This window comes from Chiloscyllium plagiosum, unplaced genomic scaffold, assembly GCF_037043375.1.
Source record: "Chiloscyllium plagiosum isolate Xiang-an unplaced genomic scaffold, Cpla_swu_hap1 HiC_scaffold_4, whole genome shotgun sequence".
Taxonomy (NCBI): domain Eukaryota; kingdom Metazoa; phylum Chordata; class Chondrichthyes; order Orectolobiformes; family Hemiscylliidae; genus Chiloscyllium; species Chiloscyllium plagiosum.
In genome coordinates, this window is record NW_028270142.1 from 52,015,021 (window position 1) to 52,030,565 (window position 15,545).

General features: G+C 40.3%; 1 long non-coding RNA gene across 1 annotated transcript; it reads left to right on the top strand.

Moving 5' to 3' along the window:
* The first annotated feature begins 1,301 nt into the window (after nt 1-1,301).
* Nucleotides 1,302-13,357, top strand: LOC148150139 (uncharacterized). Its single transcript, XR_015756837.1, has 2 exons — nt 1,302-1,715; nt 12,302-13,357. It is a non-coding gene; the product is annotated as an uncharacterized LOC148150139 (long non-coding RNA).
* Nucleotides 13,358-15,545: the final 2,188 nt, after the last annotated feature.

The following is a 15,545-nucleotide window of genomic DNA, read 5'->3' on the forward strand; positions in this document are numbered from 1 at the left end:
CCAGTGCTGTACAGTTCTATGTTCTATGTTCTATGCTAAGCATTTCATTTAACTTTACTTAATTAAGATACTTGTTGCAGTACCACACTTTGTTAGCATGTGCACACCTTTGTGAACAGGCGAGTAAAGAGAATGGCAATTGTAAGAAGAATGTTAGTCTTCTAAACATCCTTCAACATATCTAACTGATTGTGGACAAGATACAAATGGCGAAACTTTTGAAGGTTATTTTGAAGTATGTGGTAATCTAAAGAAAAGATGAAGCAAGTGTGATTGATGAAAGCCAGAAGATACTTGCGAAGGCTCATAAGGCTAATGTCAGTAAATGACTTTAAAGCTGGGATTTTCAACAGAAGGTTTTATAAATGACACTGGACACTCACATCAAACAATCATGAGGAATCAAGAAATAGAGAGGACTTGGGCAACAAGAAAATTGGAAATTGAGAACAAAAAAGGACAAAGACACAAATAGAGAGAGAGAAAAACACAGCTAAAGAGAAGGGAAACAAAGAAATGGAAGAAAGAGAGACAAAGAAAGAAAGAGAGAAAAGTGAAAGAGAGAAGGAAAGAAATGTTTGCATTTGCCAGTAATTCTGCCCAGTCTGAACTGGTATTTGTGACTTGTCACTCTCGTATATTTTTGCTAATTGCTGATGTGTTATATCCATCTGGAACTCTGACTAAAGTCGATACTCCAATCCTAATTGACTGGTTAGACAGTGTAGTATCACTGTATCATTGCAAAATTAAGTATCGTACAATACGGTAGCAACTAATCCATGCCAAAACAAACAATAGGAAGAAATTATGAAAAAATAAATTGTTGAAGGAAAAGTGCAATTTGAATAATAATACCCAGCTGGAAAAGCTTTTAGAAAGCATTCCCATTTGAGATTGTACACTAGCTGCCAAAGCTAAGACAAAATACTTTACAATGTCCTTTCTTCCAGCCTTGATATTTGAGATGAGCTGTTTTGGAAAGTATAACACTACTTAAACAGTCCTTATAACTGTTCTACAATAAAGGCTGCCTCTAAAGCTATCATTTAGGGGCAGGAAGTGAAACTGAAGCAGAAAGTTCAGCTTAGTAATTGGTCATGGTCACGCTAAGTGAACAGGAAGAAATCTGCAACTGATTAGAATTCTTCCTCTTAAATTAATAGTCAGAAAATTAATTATATTTTAGACCCATTTCCACTATCGTTTTTCCTGTTTAGGAGGTATTTTACAGGGGATATTCTCAGATAACAAAACACTGAGTAAATGATTTTGGTAAGCTCAAGGACCGAATGTTTCAATACAGTAAGCAGTTCACCTTCCTCTTAGGAATGGAAAGCAATTAAAAATAGTTGCTCAAGAACATAAACAAAAACTAACTTTTCAAAAACATTATGATAAGCAGTTTGTCCACAAAAGATTCTGCATGGCTTTTATCTCGTTTTGATCCGATCGGTTCTAGAGGTCTACTTTGGTGCTCTCCTGACCTGTGCCTGCATCTGTTTATCCCAAAGTCAACATGTGCCATTACTTCCTCCTAGATAACTCGGAGTGTGCTGTGCTTTGTGTTCAATGTTTGGCATCACCCTCTTAGGAATTAAGTACTTTCCTGAAGCCAAAGAATCAGCTAATTCAGAACATTCTACAGCTTAGTCTCAAGCATTTGGTACTTCAAAATGCAAATTACGATTATATTTGTTTTACTTTCATTGAAGGTAAGTTTTCTTTCACTCTCTAATAGTTGAAGAAAGTTACAATAATATTGATTGGTTGTGTGATACTAAGACATCATAAATAAACACTAAAGACGAAATGTAGTTAATTGATGCAACAATTGATAGTTATAGTCTTAATTTAAACATATAAATGATTCAAAATAATTCAATGTAACTCTTTGTGTCTCTTGCTGTTCACATTACACAATTAGTGTTGCCAGGAGTCTGGATTCAATTAGTAAAACAAGCCTATAAGCTGGTTATGGTTAGAAGGATTTTCAGACTGTTTTATCAGTACTCTGCCTGTTTATACAATTTCCCCAGAAGAAAGTACTACTAATATCTTCAAACTCCAAAGCCTTTGAGCGATGGAGTTCCTTTATTGTTCACAGTCCTCTAATGAAAACACCTTCCACAATGCAAAGTTTCTTTGAAAAGGGATAAGGGCTAATGCTTGACCATATTTTGAAGAATTACACAAAAGGATCAATTATTGAGGTGCAAGGGACAGCATATTTATTCATTTCTGTCTTCTTTATACAAATTATCAATAGAAATGCTGATAATTTTTTAATTAAAAAATCATGTGATTCTATATCACAGAGGATGTGCCTTCATCTAATCAGGTAATATTCACAATTCACAAGTTCAGCTGTTTAGATCTATGGATTTTTAAAAATTAACTTGGTTCCACCAAACTAAAGAATACTTTTACAATCCCTGATTCATGGTTAGGAGAGCACTCCTTTTTTTAAAAAGCAGCTTCATACAGAAGAACATAAGAAATAGGAGACATGTTGGAGCTGAGTGCCATGTAGTGAAATTTGAGACAGAGTTGCCAAATATTTTCAGCACACATGGACATGAGAACATTTGACTGCTTCTATGGAAAGGATGGCGCATGCCTTGGAGACCTGGGATCAGAAGGTCATCTTTGTGTTGAACCTCAGGAGATGAGAGAGATTTTAAATGAATAGTTTGTGTCAATTTTTACTGTGGAGAAAGAAATGGAGGCTAGAGAATACATGGAAATAAATATTGATGTTTTGAAAACAGTTCACATTACAGAAGTGGAATTGCTGGAGGTCTTAGAAAACATAAAGGTGAATAAATCCCCAGCCCTTGATTAAATGTATTACAAGACACTGTGGGAAGTTAGGGAGGAAATTGTGGGGCACCTAGCAGAAATATTTATATCATCTATAACCACAGGTGAGGTGCTGAAAGACCGGAGGATAGCTAATGTTGTGCCTCTATTTAAGAAAGGCTATAAGGAGAAGCTTGGGAACTATAGACGTATGGGTCTGCTATTCGTAGTGGGTAAGCTGTTGGGGGTGATTTTGAAAGATAGGATTTACATGCGTTTGGAGACGCTAAGAATGATTAGGGATACTGGATCAGTGGTGCTGGAAGAGCACAGCAATTCAGGCAGCATCCGAGGACAGGCAAAATCGACGTTTCGGGCAAAAGCCCTTCATCAGGAAAGGGATAGTCAGCATAGTTTTGTGTGAGAGAAGTCTCACAAACTTGATTGTGTGTTTTGAGGAAGTAACCAAAAAAATTGATGAGGGCAGAATGGTAGATATTATTTACTTAGACTTTAGTAAAACCTTTGATAATGTTCAGCATGGTAAAGTAATTAGTTAAAATTAGATCACATGGGATTCAGGGTGAGCTTGCCATTGGACATAAAATTGGCTTAATAGCAGGAGACAGAGGATAGTGATGGAGGATTGGAGACCTGTGACCAGCAGTGTTCGACAGGGATCGGTACTGTTCTTTTTTGTTTGAAATTTATATAAATGATTTGGATGAGAATATAGGAGAGATGGTTAGGATATTTGTGGCTGATACCAAAATTGGTGGTATAGTGGAGAGTGAAGATTATCTAAGATTACAAAGATCAATTGGGTCAATGGGCTGAGGAGGGGCAGATGGATTTTAATTTGGATAAATGTGAGGTTTTGCATTTAAGTAAAACAAGCAAAGGCAAGACTTACATGATTAATGGTAGGGTCCAAGGTGGTGTTGTAGAACAGAGAGACCTCGGAGATTCAGGTACATAATTCTTTGAAATTTGCATCACAGGTAGACAGGGTGGTTAAGAAGGCATTTACCATGCTTGCCTTCATTGCTCCGACCTATGCGTATAGCAACTGGGATATCACGTTGAGGTTGTACAGGATGTTGGTGAGGTCTCTTCTGGTGTACCGTGTGTAGTTCTAGTTGCCCTGTGATGGGAAGGATGTTATTAAATTGGACAACATTTCGAAAAGATTTACTAGGATGTTGCCGGGAATGGAGGGTTTGAGTTATAAAAACAGACTAGATAGGCAGGGACTTTTTCCACTGGAGTGTAGGAGTTTGAGGGATAACCTTATCGAGGTTTATAAAATCACGAAGGGCACAGATAAGGTGAATAGCAAAGGTCTTTTTCCGAAGGTGGGGGAGTTCAAAACAATGAGACATATTCTTAAGGTGAGAGGAGAAAGATTTAAAAAGGACATGAGGAGCAAACTTTTTATACAAAGTGATTAGTGTGTGGAATAAACTGCCAGAGGAAATGGTGGATATGGGTACAGTTACAACTTTTGTAAGACGTCTGGATAAGTACATGAATAGGAAAGGTTTGGAGGGAATTGGGCCAAACACAGGCAGGTGCGACTAGTTTAGTTTGTGAACATAGTTAGCGTGGACTGGTTGGACTTCAGGGTCTGTTTCCATGCTGTATGACGCCATGATTCTATAACAGAACGTTCAGTTGTTGCTAAATACATGGTTGAACCTGCACCTTATTCCTCCAGCATGGTTACAGTGCATCAGTGACATATTGTGAGGGGAATTTTGGTGGCAATCTCAGCCTAGGTTCATAAGACTGATTGCAGGAAGAGTGGGTTTGTTGAATTAGGTCAGATTGAAGAGATTGGGCCTATATTGCAACAGGTGGAGATACTATCTATGTGAGGCAGGAGGAAATCTGACATGGCTTTGCAGGGTGAAGGAAGGAAGAATCAGTTCCTTGGCTGGGATCTCCGGGGACAACATTCTTAGAAACACTTGTTGTTAATAACAGTCTGAGGTTTGCAGCATTTTATTCTGTCAGGTAACGTTCAGAGTTTGGAAGTGCATAGGGTAATGAAGCCACAATCACTGAGAATGCTGAATTAATATAACATGTGATTTCTGGAAGAGAAATATATTCAGGGCTGTATGCATAGGTGATGAGTTACATCTTTTATGATGTAGGAGCATTGAATAGCATGCACATTGACCTAATCGGCTCCACTTTTTTAACTCTCTTTGTACCTCTACCTAGATTAAAGTTCTCAAATAATCCCATTTGGAACATGTGTTAGGGTGACATGAATGCAGCTAAACTGAAATGAGTCACCATGAGTAGGTATGTATGTGGGCTTGCCTGAAGCAGGGCTTCCCTTGTTGTGGAAGAATCACTCAATGTTTTATAAAAAAAATTACCAGATAACACAGAAAATTCTTCACAAACTTAAACTTTAATCTTGCAAAATCAAAGCTGTGAGAGCCAGCAAAATGTCTTCCCTGACTCCCCACAAACTCTTTGTTCTCCTCCAGTTTATAGAATTGTTGGTCCCATGCTTATCAGATAATATTAGCATAGCCAATCATGCTGGCTTGCTTTGTCTTTCTAAACTAATCATCTTCTGCCACATTGCTTCCCTCCATGACACTTAAAGTATCCCATTACAACACCATCATCTTCAGGATTAGCTCATCTCCCAGTGATTTAACTAACCTATCACAATGTACTACCATTATCTGTTTCAGGGCTCCAGTAACAGGATTACGGGCATACATTGCAACACTAAATTAACTACATAACTGCCATGACTTGGAGATGCCAGTGTTAGACTGGGGTGTACAAAGTTAAAAATCACACAACACCAGGTTATAGTCCAACAGGTTTAATTGGAAGCACACTAGCTTTCGGAGTGACGCTCCTTCATCAGGTGATAGTGGAGGGCTCGATCGTAACACAGAATTTATAGCAAAAATTTGCAGTGTGATATAACTGAAATTATACATTGAAAAATCGATAGCTAAGTTCAGTACCCATAGGGAGGGCCTCAACCGGGACCTTGGGTTCATGTCACATTACAGGTGATCACCATTGCACTACACACACACACAGATATTCCTACACACACACACTCTCACATCCACACGGACACAGGTATACACAGACGCGCACACAGCCACCCACACACACCCTTATAGACACACACACTCCCACACTCACACATGCACCCCCTCACAGACTTAAGACACTTTGCACTCACTACACACACACACACTTTCTCACACTCACAACCCCCACCCCAGACAGATAGACACACACAGACAGACAAAGACCCACATGCACACATATATTTTGTGGGGTAAATTTGTACTTGCAGAGTTACATTGCACTTTGCTCAAAAACTGCATACATTCATGTAGAACTCTGAGCTCAAAAACTGCATGAATTTATGTAAAACTCTGTTATCTCACTTTTTAGATTAGAATCATTCTAAACATCAGGTCATAGACAGAGAACACAGGGGGCTAACACCTTCAACATATTGTCTAGCTATCACCATTGTTAACAGCTAACCCGAGAATGCAACTTTAAAAAAAGGTTTTGTGATTTACACATGAAAGAAGTAAAACTATCACTGTATTCTAACAGATGAAAGGCTTAACAGACAATCAATTTTTCAATGTATAATTTCAGTTACATCACACTGCAAATTTGTGCTATAAATTCTGTGTTATGATCAAGCCCTCCACTATCACCTGATGAAGGAGCATCGCTCCGAAAGCTAGTGTGCTTCCAATTAAACCTGTTGGACTATAACCTGGTGTTGTGTGATTTTTAACTACATAACTGCCAGAATAACTTCCATACTCTCCAGGACCTGGAGGTCACGGAAATATGCAGTGTTGTGCAGGTCCTATTGGTCACAATCACCATAAGGCTAGATTTTTCAAAACTGATCAATGCTTGTGAGGTGTCAGCTGAGACAAAGTAAAACAGAACACTTTATTTAAGGAAACAAAAACTACAGATAACTTAAATAACTTAAGGATGAATGTCCTAAATAGGAAACAATAGCTTTCTGGCCAGCTTGTTTTTTTTAAAAACACCAAACTCTAAAACACGAGTATTGTGCCATAGTAGTGTCAAGTTCAGGTGATCCCCAAATACAGTGCACTGATCCATCTAATTAGCTTATTTCATCCTAAGTCCTGAGTGTAATATCTGTCCTCCTCACCAACCATGGTGCATGCTATCCTGTGGGACCATGGAGGAGAGCTCTTTGTTACAAGTCATTCATGTTTATGATGATATCCCTGTACTTTCCCTGACTGAACAGGGAACTTCCCATCAGTAACTTCAAACCACAATCATGATGGCCCTGCCATGCCATCATAGACATTCTATCCACCCTCTTGTCTGCTTTGAGGATCATAACAGGAAACTGGAGGTTCCAATACTGGAGATGGTTACCCTCTGACACTTGTTTCCCTTAAAGCTTGTACAGTTTTTTATTTTCCCCCATGGTCTTATCCATACCTCAGACATCATGACATGCCAATCAGGCTACAATATACTGTGGTTCCAGACACTGGTGGGATCTCACTTGGAACAATAATGGTTCTGTAGCCATCAGGCCATGGAGAGGAGAACTCAGATGTGCATAGTTCTCCAACCATTTGACTCCAGAATAGTAGGATGTCCCTTCAATTCAGCCAAAATTCAAAGTATGAACTCCACCCACTTTTTGTTCCTGATATATTGTTTGGAAGTGTGACACACAATCAGGGCTTCAAAATGATACCTTTATTCAAGGTTTTATCATCCAGCAAGCCACCCAAAACCTCCTTTGGCCTCACTGCTTCACTATTCCTTTTCCTCCTGTAACAATTCAGTCACCACTTTCTGTTATCTTGAATCCTTTTAAAAGATATGTTGACATTCCTGCTCTCCTGTCTGAGTCCATATCAGTTGTTATACCCAGTCCCCTCCTGAACCTGACCCCTCCATTCTTGAGACCACTGCATCCTGTTGTTTACAGACATCCTCTATGAAGTCACACAACATCCTCTCACCAACCCTGAAACTTCCACTTTACCAGATCCAACACCACCCTCTCCCTCTGACAGGTCCCTGTGCCACACAGTGTCCTCACATAAACCCTGAACATGGATGTAGAAATTCTGCCCTTTAGACACACCTCTCTGTAACCATGATTGTCCTGCAATTTCTTTCCAGAAAGACCACACCTTGACTAACAGAACTATGCTTCCTCTCTCGACAATTTAACATGCTTCCAGCCTGTCTGACTCATCAACCCAAAGGTCATCTGGTTCTTGCCCCAAGACAACAGTCCTCCCTTTTGCCACCTCCACTCTACCCATTCCATACTGAGGTTCCTTTACTTGTGCCTCTTTGACTCCATGTCAGTTTGCTTGCTGAGCTGGAAGTTCATTTTCAGATATTTCATCACCATACTAGATAACATCATCAGTGAGCTTTCAGATGAAGCGCTGGTGGTGTAGCCCACTTCCTATTTATGTGGTTGAGTTTCCGTGGGTTGGTGATGTAATTTCCTGTGATGTTATTTCCTATGGTGATGGCATTTCCTGTTCTTTTTCTCAGGGGGTGCTAAATGGGATCCAAGTCAATATGGCAATGAAGCCTGGCATTCCAAATGGAACTCTATCAACAAACACATTGACTTGGATCCCATTTATCACCTCCTGAAAAAAAGAACAGCAAATGACATCACCATAGGAAATGACATCACTCAGGGAAACTCAAACACATAAATAGAAAGCCATCTACACCAGGAGGCTCACTAAAGATGTTACTTAGTATGATGATGAAATATCTGAAAATGAACCTTGCAGCTCATCCAGAACCTCAACCTGAGCTACAAATATTCTCAAAACTCCTTGACTTCATCCTACACTGAGACACCCATCCCTTATTGTGCAGCCATCAATCAGCTCGGAGTACTGACACCCGAACTTAATCATAAAAGTGTTCTCCTAAAAGTACAAAGCAGCAAGCACTCGCTCCAAATTATTGGTAGAAACCAACCTCACAACATGCAAGGCTCTCTTATGCATCCGAACCTATGTATTTCTTGATTAGGGAGAATATAATGAGGAAGGATCACATACACATTTCAGAGCACTTAATTGGAGCACTTAACATTTATCTCACAATTGAGATTCTAAATTTTGATCTGTCTAATTAAGCTCCCCCACCTGCAGGAGCAATACAAGTTTCCACCCACGAATTCAGGATTTAAACCCCTGTGGGCGGTGTGGTTGGTAAATGGCATTCTCTGTTGTCAAAACAAGTAGTTCTAATTCAATTTGGATTTAGATTGTATACACCTAGTTTCCCAAGAAAACCTGCCTCCAAGGTTATGAAAATTTATAAGGTGATTCATTCTTATGTTATTGCGTTACCACATCAGCTTTAATTGAATAGATGAATGGGTAATGGGCAGAACGTGCAGCCACTTAAATATTAAATAATAAAGCCTCTTGTTTGGACATTTTCAATAGAGTTAGAATTAGAATAGACTTTGCTGTTGTGTACTGAAGTACAGAAGTACAGCGAAAAGTTTTACAATGTCATCTCTTCTGGCGCCATCTTTTGTACAAGTACCCAGGTACAAATCTTAGATATAAAAAAGAAAAGTGGTTGCATTACTTTACAGTGATTTAGAAAATAAGTTAGAAATAAGATATAGTTGAAAGGATAGACATTACAATTAGATAAACAATTACCAATAAACACTACATTGCAGGAGCTCAGCACAGGGACTTCAACATGTAGTCTGACCACTTGCACCAAACCCCAATCTAACAACCGTCCCCGCTCCATTCCAAGCCTCCAGTCTGCTCCACACTGGTTCCCAGCTGATCCAAGGTAAATTTTCTCTAGGACAGCTTCCCTTCACCGGCTTCCACTCCGGAAGTTGCTCCCTGTACCAGCCTTCACTCCAAGACTCGTTCTCCACACCGGCCTCCACTCCGGTGACTCGCTCCCTATGCTGGCCTTCGCTCTGGGACTCACTCCCCACTCCAGCCTCCACTCTGGGACTCAGTTCACTGCGCTAGCCTCCACTCTGGGACACACTTCTCTGTGCTGGTCTCCACTCCGGGATTTGCACCCCATGCCAGCCTCCACTGTGGGACTCACTTCCTTATGCCAGCCTCCACTCAGGTCTCGCTTCCCCATGCCAGCATCTGTTCCAAGCCTGATTCTCCATGCCAGCCTCTGCTCTGGGACTGCTTCCCCCACTGGCCTCCGGACCACACTAGTTCCTCCATTCTCCTTCAGTAAGTCTGAGTCATTAGTTGAAAAAAAACACATAACAGAGATAAAAAGAGAGAGAATGAAAAGAAAAAGAAAGAAAAAGAACAGGCAGAGTAGAGGAGCTCTGGCTGGAGTGTCTTACTCAGTCACAATTTTGCCTTGTGGTCCAAAATTGATCCAATTTTTTAATATGATATTGTACTCTGGCCCAAATCCCAATTATTCTCCTTCTACATTGGCAGATTCTGAAAGTCAGCAATCAGAACTATGCACCTTAGCCTTTTATGGATTGACCTGGTTTTAAAGTAACTTTTACACAGATATTTCATAGCTTGAACTCTATAACCAGGCAGGTAAATTTCACAACATTCTGACTCATTACGTATATCATAATGATTAAATACTAGTTTAATCCAGAGCAAATTGATCCCATTAGGAATAAGGTTGATAACATAATTTTGTGTTGTAATGGATAGTGTTCACTGCCACTACTCCAATGAAACTGCTATAATTTCTGGAGTCTGCAATGTTTGAAGTAAGAAAGAAGTCTCAAAGCTGCTATCAGTAACTCTCCGAGGCAGTGCTGCTGAACTCAAATATTCAATCAAAGGGAAATTTTTGCACTGATGTAAAAGTCCACTTTCACACTGTTAATCTTGCTATAAAAGGCCTTTAAAAAATTCTACCTTTTTGGGTAATGTGTAACTGGGTTTAAATGGCACAGGAAGTTTGTAGTCACTGACAGCCAGCCTTATTGATCCTCAAAAGCAAGACAATTGTATAAGGGTCAGAAAGGATTATTCCTAAGGAGTGCTTTAAGCATTGCCCAATACAATGATGCCATATGGATCTAAAAACTGTAAATCTACTTATACCAAAAAAGTTTATATTTTCAATACACACCCACATAAATATTTCCCATAATGGCATCACACTTTAGATAATAATCTCATGTTACAATTTGGATTTGATTTGGTTAAAAAAGTAATGAAATTTGTCATTTTACTCATAATATAACAGTAGGTAGATAAAATCCCTCATTATTTCTCTCACTCCTTGATACAGCCTAAAGATTGGGAGATTTCAGAACCCTCTGTTTGACACCAAGAGACAATTTGACATGCTTTAGCGCAAAGGTAACAATACCTATTCGTGCATTTTTAACCAAGTTGTGTGTTGTACATCTATTGCTTGTGTTGATGTTGACATCTTGCCTGAAAGAATTAAGATGGAAAAGCCAATGGAGGTTGAGGATTATTAAGACATCATTATTAACTTGTTACCGTTAGGCAAATAAAATTTATAGAATACAGATTCTCAATTAATTAGGCACAGAATAAACGTGAGCATTTAATGGATACACAATACACAACCCACTGAATCACAACAAAATGTTAAAATCCTACCGCTACAAGCTAGAAGAAATTATGTATACAAAAAGGAATTATTCCCTGTCAGTTCCACGTCAACTGAGAACCAATATTGCCTGAAGGATGCCAATGAAAAATGTAAGATATGGAATGGCAAATTAAACAGGCACTCCATTAAAGTGTGCAATGATCTCCTTAGTCACTTAACATAATAAATTATAACATTGGCTTCAGTAATTACTTTTTAAATTTTTTATCTCTGCACAGTAGCTGTAACACGTGTGCTAAAATTTGTTTGCAGCACAGTCATCACAGAAATTGCTCAGAAACTAGTCTTTCCCTTTGAAACATTTTTGGAAGCTAACATATACAGTTAATGGCTCCCATGTTAATTGTGAAACTGTATATTGCTCCATCTTTCTGATACACTCCTGGATAATCCACTTGTTTTCCCATTGCTTTTTATAGACAAAATAGCGAGGACTGCCATACAAACATTACAAGGGTTTCCAACAGAAAACAAAGATGAACTGTAACCGTAATATGTTTGATGCTATTCTAATCTTTCCAAATCTTGCCGCAAAGTGAACTCAGTTGTTAAACACAACCAATATGTCCCTTTGAGTGGAAACTTGTATATCCAAAACAAAAGGGTTTGTATCTATATAGCAATGTTCACAACCTCAAGAAGTCCCAAAGACACTGTTGTAATGTAGAAATGTAACAGTCAATTTACCAAGATACAGCACAAATAGCAATGTGATAATGTCCAGATAATCTGTTTTGGTGATGTTGATTAACCGTATACATAGCAGGTACTCATGCAACTCAGCCAACCTTGAATATCTCATATGCTGCAGGCAAGGATGCACTGAAGCATGGTACATTGGCAAGACCGAACAGAGGCTACAGCAATGGATGAATGGACACCGCACAACAATCAACAGACAAGGGTGTTCCCTCCCAGTTGGAAAACACTTCAGCAGTCCAGGATATTCGACCCTCGGACCTTCGGGTGACTATCCTCCAGGGCAGACTTTGGTACAGGCAACAATGCAAAGTGGCCAAGCAGAGGCTGATATCCAAGTTCGGTATCCATGGGGATGGCCTCAACCGGGATCTTGGGTTCATGTCACATTACAGGTGACCTTACTGCACTACACATACACATACACACAGTCAGATGCACACACATAGATAGACGCACAAACACAGACAGATGCAGACACACACACACAAACACGCCTACACACACACGCGTGCGCACACACACACACAGACACTCCCACACACACACACTCCTACAGACACACACACTCACACTGGCCCTCTCTCATACACAAGCTCTCTCTCATACACTCACACATACATACCCACACTCACATGCACCGTCTCACAGACTTATACCCCTTTACACTCACACTCACACACATACACACACTCTCTCACAGACATTTATAACCAACACCCCCCCCCCCCCCAATCACCCACATGCACACACACAAATATAAGTTGGTGGGGTGAATTTGTACTTGCAGAATTACATTTTATTTTGCTCAAAAGCTGTAAGAGTCTGTAAATCTGTTTTTTAGATTAGAATCAATCCAAACATTGTGCACAGACAGTCTCACACAGCGCACCTCACGCCTTCAATGTATTATCTGGGCCAACTTGACACCAATTGTTAAAGTTCACTTGAGAATGTAACTTTAAAGGACTGAAACCAACATGGTCATTCTAAACAATGAGAGACTTAACAAACAATCCAGTTTTTTTTCAATATATAATTTCAGTTACATCACACTGTAAACTTTTGCTATAAATTCTGTGGCTTATGATCTCATATTCCACAATCACCTGATGAAGGAGCAGCGCTTCAAAAGCTAGTGCTTCCAAATAAATCTGTTGGACTCTGACCAGGCGTTGTGTGATTTTTAATTTTGTACACCCCAGTCCAGCACCGGCATCTCTAAATCTTGTTTAACATTGTTTAGAGAAAGAGTGATAACCACCTATGGTATTTCAAAACAGTTCCTTAGGATCCTTCCTACCACTCTGTCAGAACAGACCCAATATTTACTGAACATCTCATCACCTCCAACAATCCTTCCATATTATACAAGCAAGCTGGACTTTGCTCATGACTCTGGAATGGTAAATGTACTCATAAAATCCTTTGAACTCATAAGCAAGAGCAACTGAGCTGTATGTGACACCAAGGGATGACTTGATATGCAGGAGTACTATTATATCTGTCAATAAAGTCTATTGTATTTGGGGTAAAACAAACAATGGGCCAATTTTCTAATTTGCAGTTAAAGTGTGGTGGCAAGTGGATTTCATGGCAACGGTTTGTTTTGGCACAGGGCAAGTTTTCTCAAGCAGTCTTCTGCCTCTCTTGTCATTAATTATGAAGCTGAACTGTCGTGTTCTGAGCATCCTATGGCAAGCAAGACGATGTAATCACCCCTGACAAAGGCTTCTGGTTCACATACGTCTGCAACCCACTTCAGATGCTGCAATTCAGGGACTACCTCTTACACTGCAGTGCTTGGCCCTGAACTTTCCTCCTTATACATGACCACTGATTGCATCCACTTCAAATTCAATCCCTCCCATAGTCCCATTGCTGGAAACACTGGTCCATAACTGGACTGAGAGGGTCAAGGCTGGTGGAAAGTGACAGAACAATGGTGGGATAGGGCATTTGGCTTCTCAATCCTTAGAAGGTGAAAGCTTTGAATTTGGCCAGGAGAAACGTCGATTCTCCTGTTCCTTGGATGATGCCTGACCTGCTGCGCTTTTCCAGCAACACATTTTCAGCTTCTAAAGGAAGGATGTTGTTAAACTTGAGAGAGTGCAGAAAAGATTTACAAGGATGTTGCTGGAACTGGACATTATGAGTTATAGGGAGATGTTGAATAAGCTGGGGCTTTCTTTCCCTGGATGGGCTGATGGGTGATATTTCAAAGTTTCTTAAATCATGAGGGATGTGGATAGGGTGAATAGCTAACATCTTTTTCCCAAGATCTGGGAGTTCAAAACTAGATGGCATAGGTTTAAGGTGAAGCAGGAAAGATTTTTAAAAAGTCCTGAGGGGTGTGCTTTTCATGCTGAGGGTGGTGTGTGTATGGATCAAGTGAGTGCCAGAGCAAGTGGTGGAGGCATGTAGAAATACAACATTTAAAAGGTATTTGGATGAATATACAAATAGGAAGGGTTTAGAGGGCCAAATGCTGGCAAATGGGACTAGGTCAGATTGGGATGTCTGGTCGACATGGACGAATTGGACCGAAGGGTCTGTTTCCATACTGCTTGTCTCTACAACTCTGTGTCCCTCTTCTTAGCCATTAATAACTGCAGAGACAGGCACAACAACATCAGGCAGCTTTCCAGAGGCACTCATTATACAGGAATGAAAGGTTCCGGAGTCTATCAATACTTTGCTGGCTCTGGTATGCATGCATCTGCCTGTCTCCAAAAACAGATTGGTGACCATCATAAAGACTCAAGTCCAACAGAATACTATGTCTGTTTGTTACATGTGCAGAGTTGAAACTTTATTGCTGGAACAGCACAGCAGGTCAGGCAGCATCCAGGGAACAGGAGATTCGACGTTTCGGGCACAGGCCCTTCTTCAGGAATGTGCAGACCTGTACTACAGAACGTTGGTCATGATATTCAACATTAGTAGCAAAGTGGAATGTGGATAAGACACCTTGAGCTCATTTCAGTGCCCACTTCCTTTCAGAAAGATGGGATGGCACCAGTAGGCACCTACAGGGAGCAGTAGTAATAAACAAGATCCTCAGAAGCTTCTTCTCAGGCTGTTCCAGAGGTGCCTGGCTCCTCTACAACCGCCTCCCCCCCTCCCACCCCCTCCCCCCCCGCAGCCCACCTCCCACCCAATCCCCCGCCCCAGTGATTCCAAAGCCTGCAGCAGCACAAGCCGAGGAGGGTAGGCTGCAATATTATAGATCTGGGTTTTCTAGATCCAAATGCAGCAGGGAGTGACTGCCCAAGTCTTCCAGGATAGTGGGGTCAATTATAGAACTGAGAGATGAGCAGCCTCTTCAGAATCCCAAGGATGAAGGCTGTTGCAAT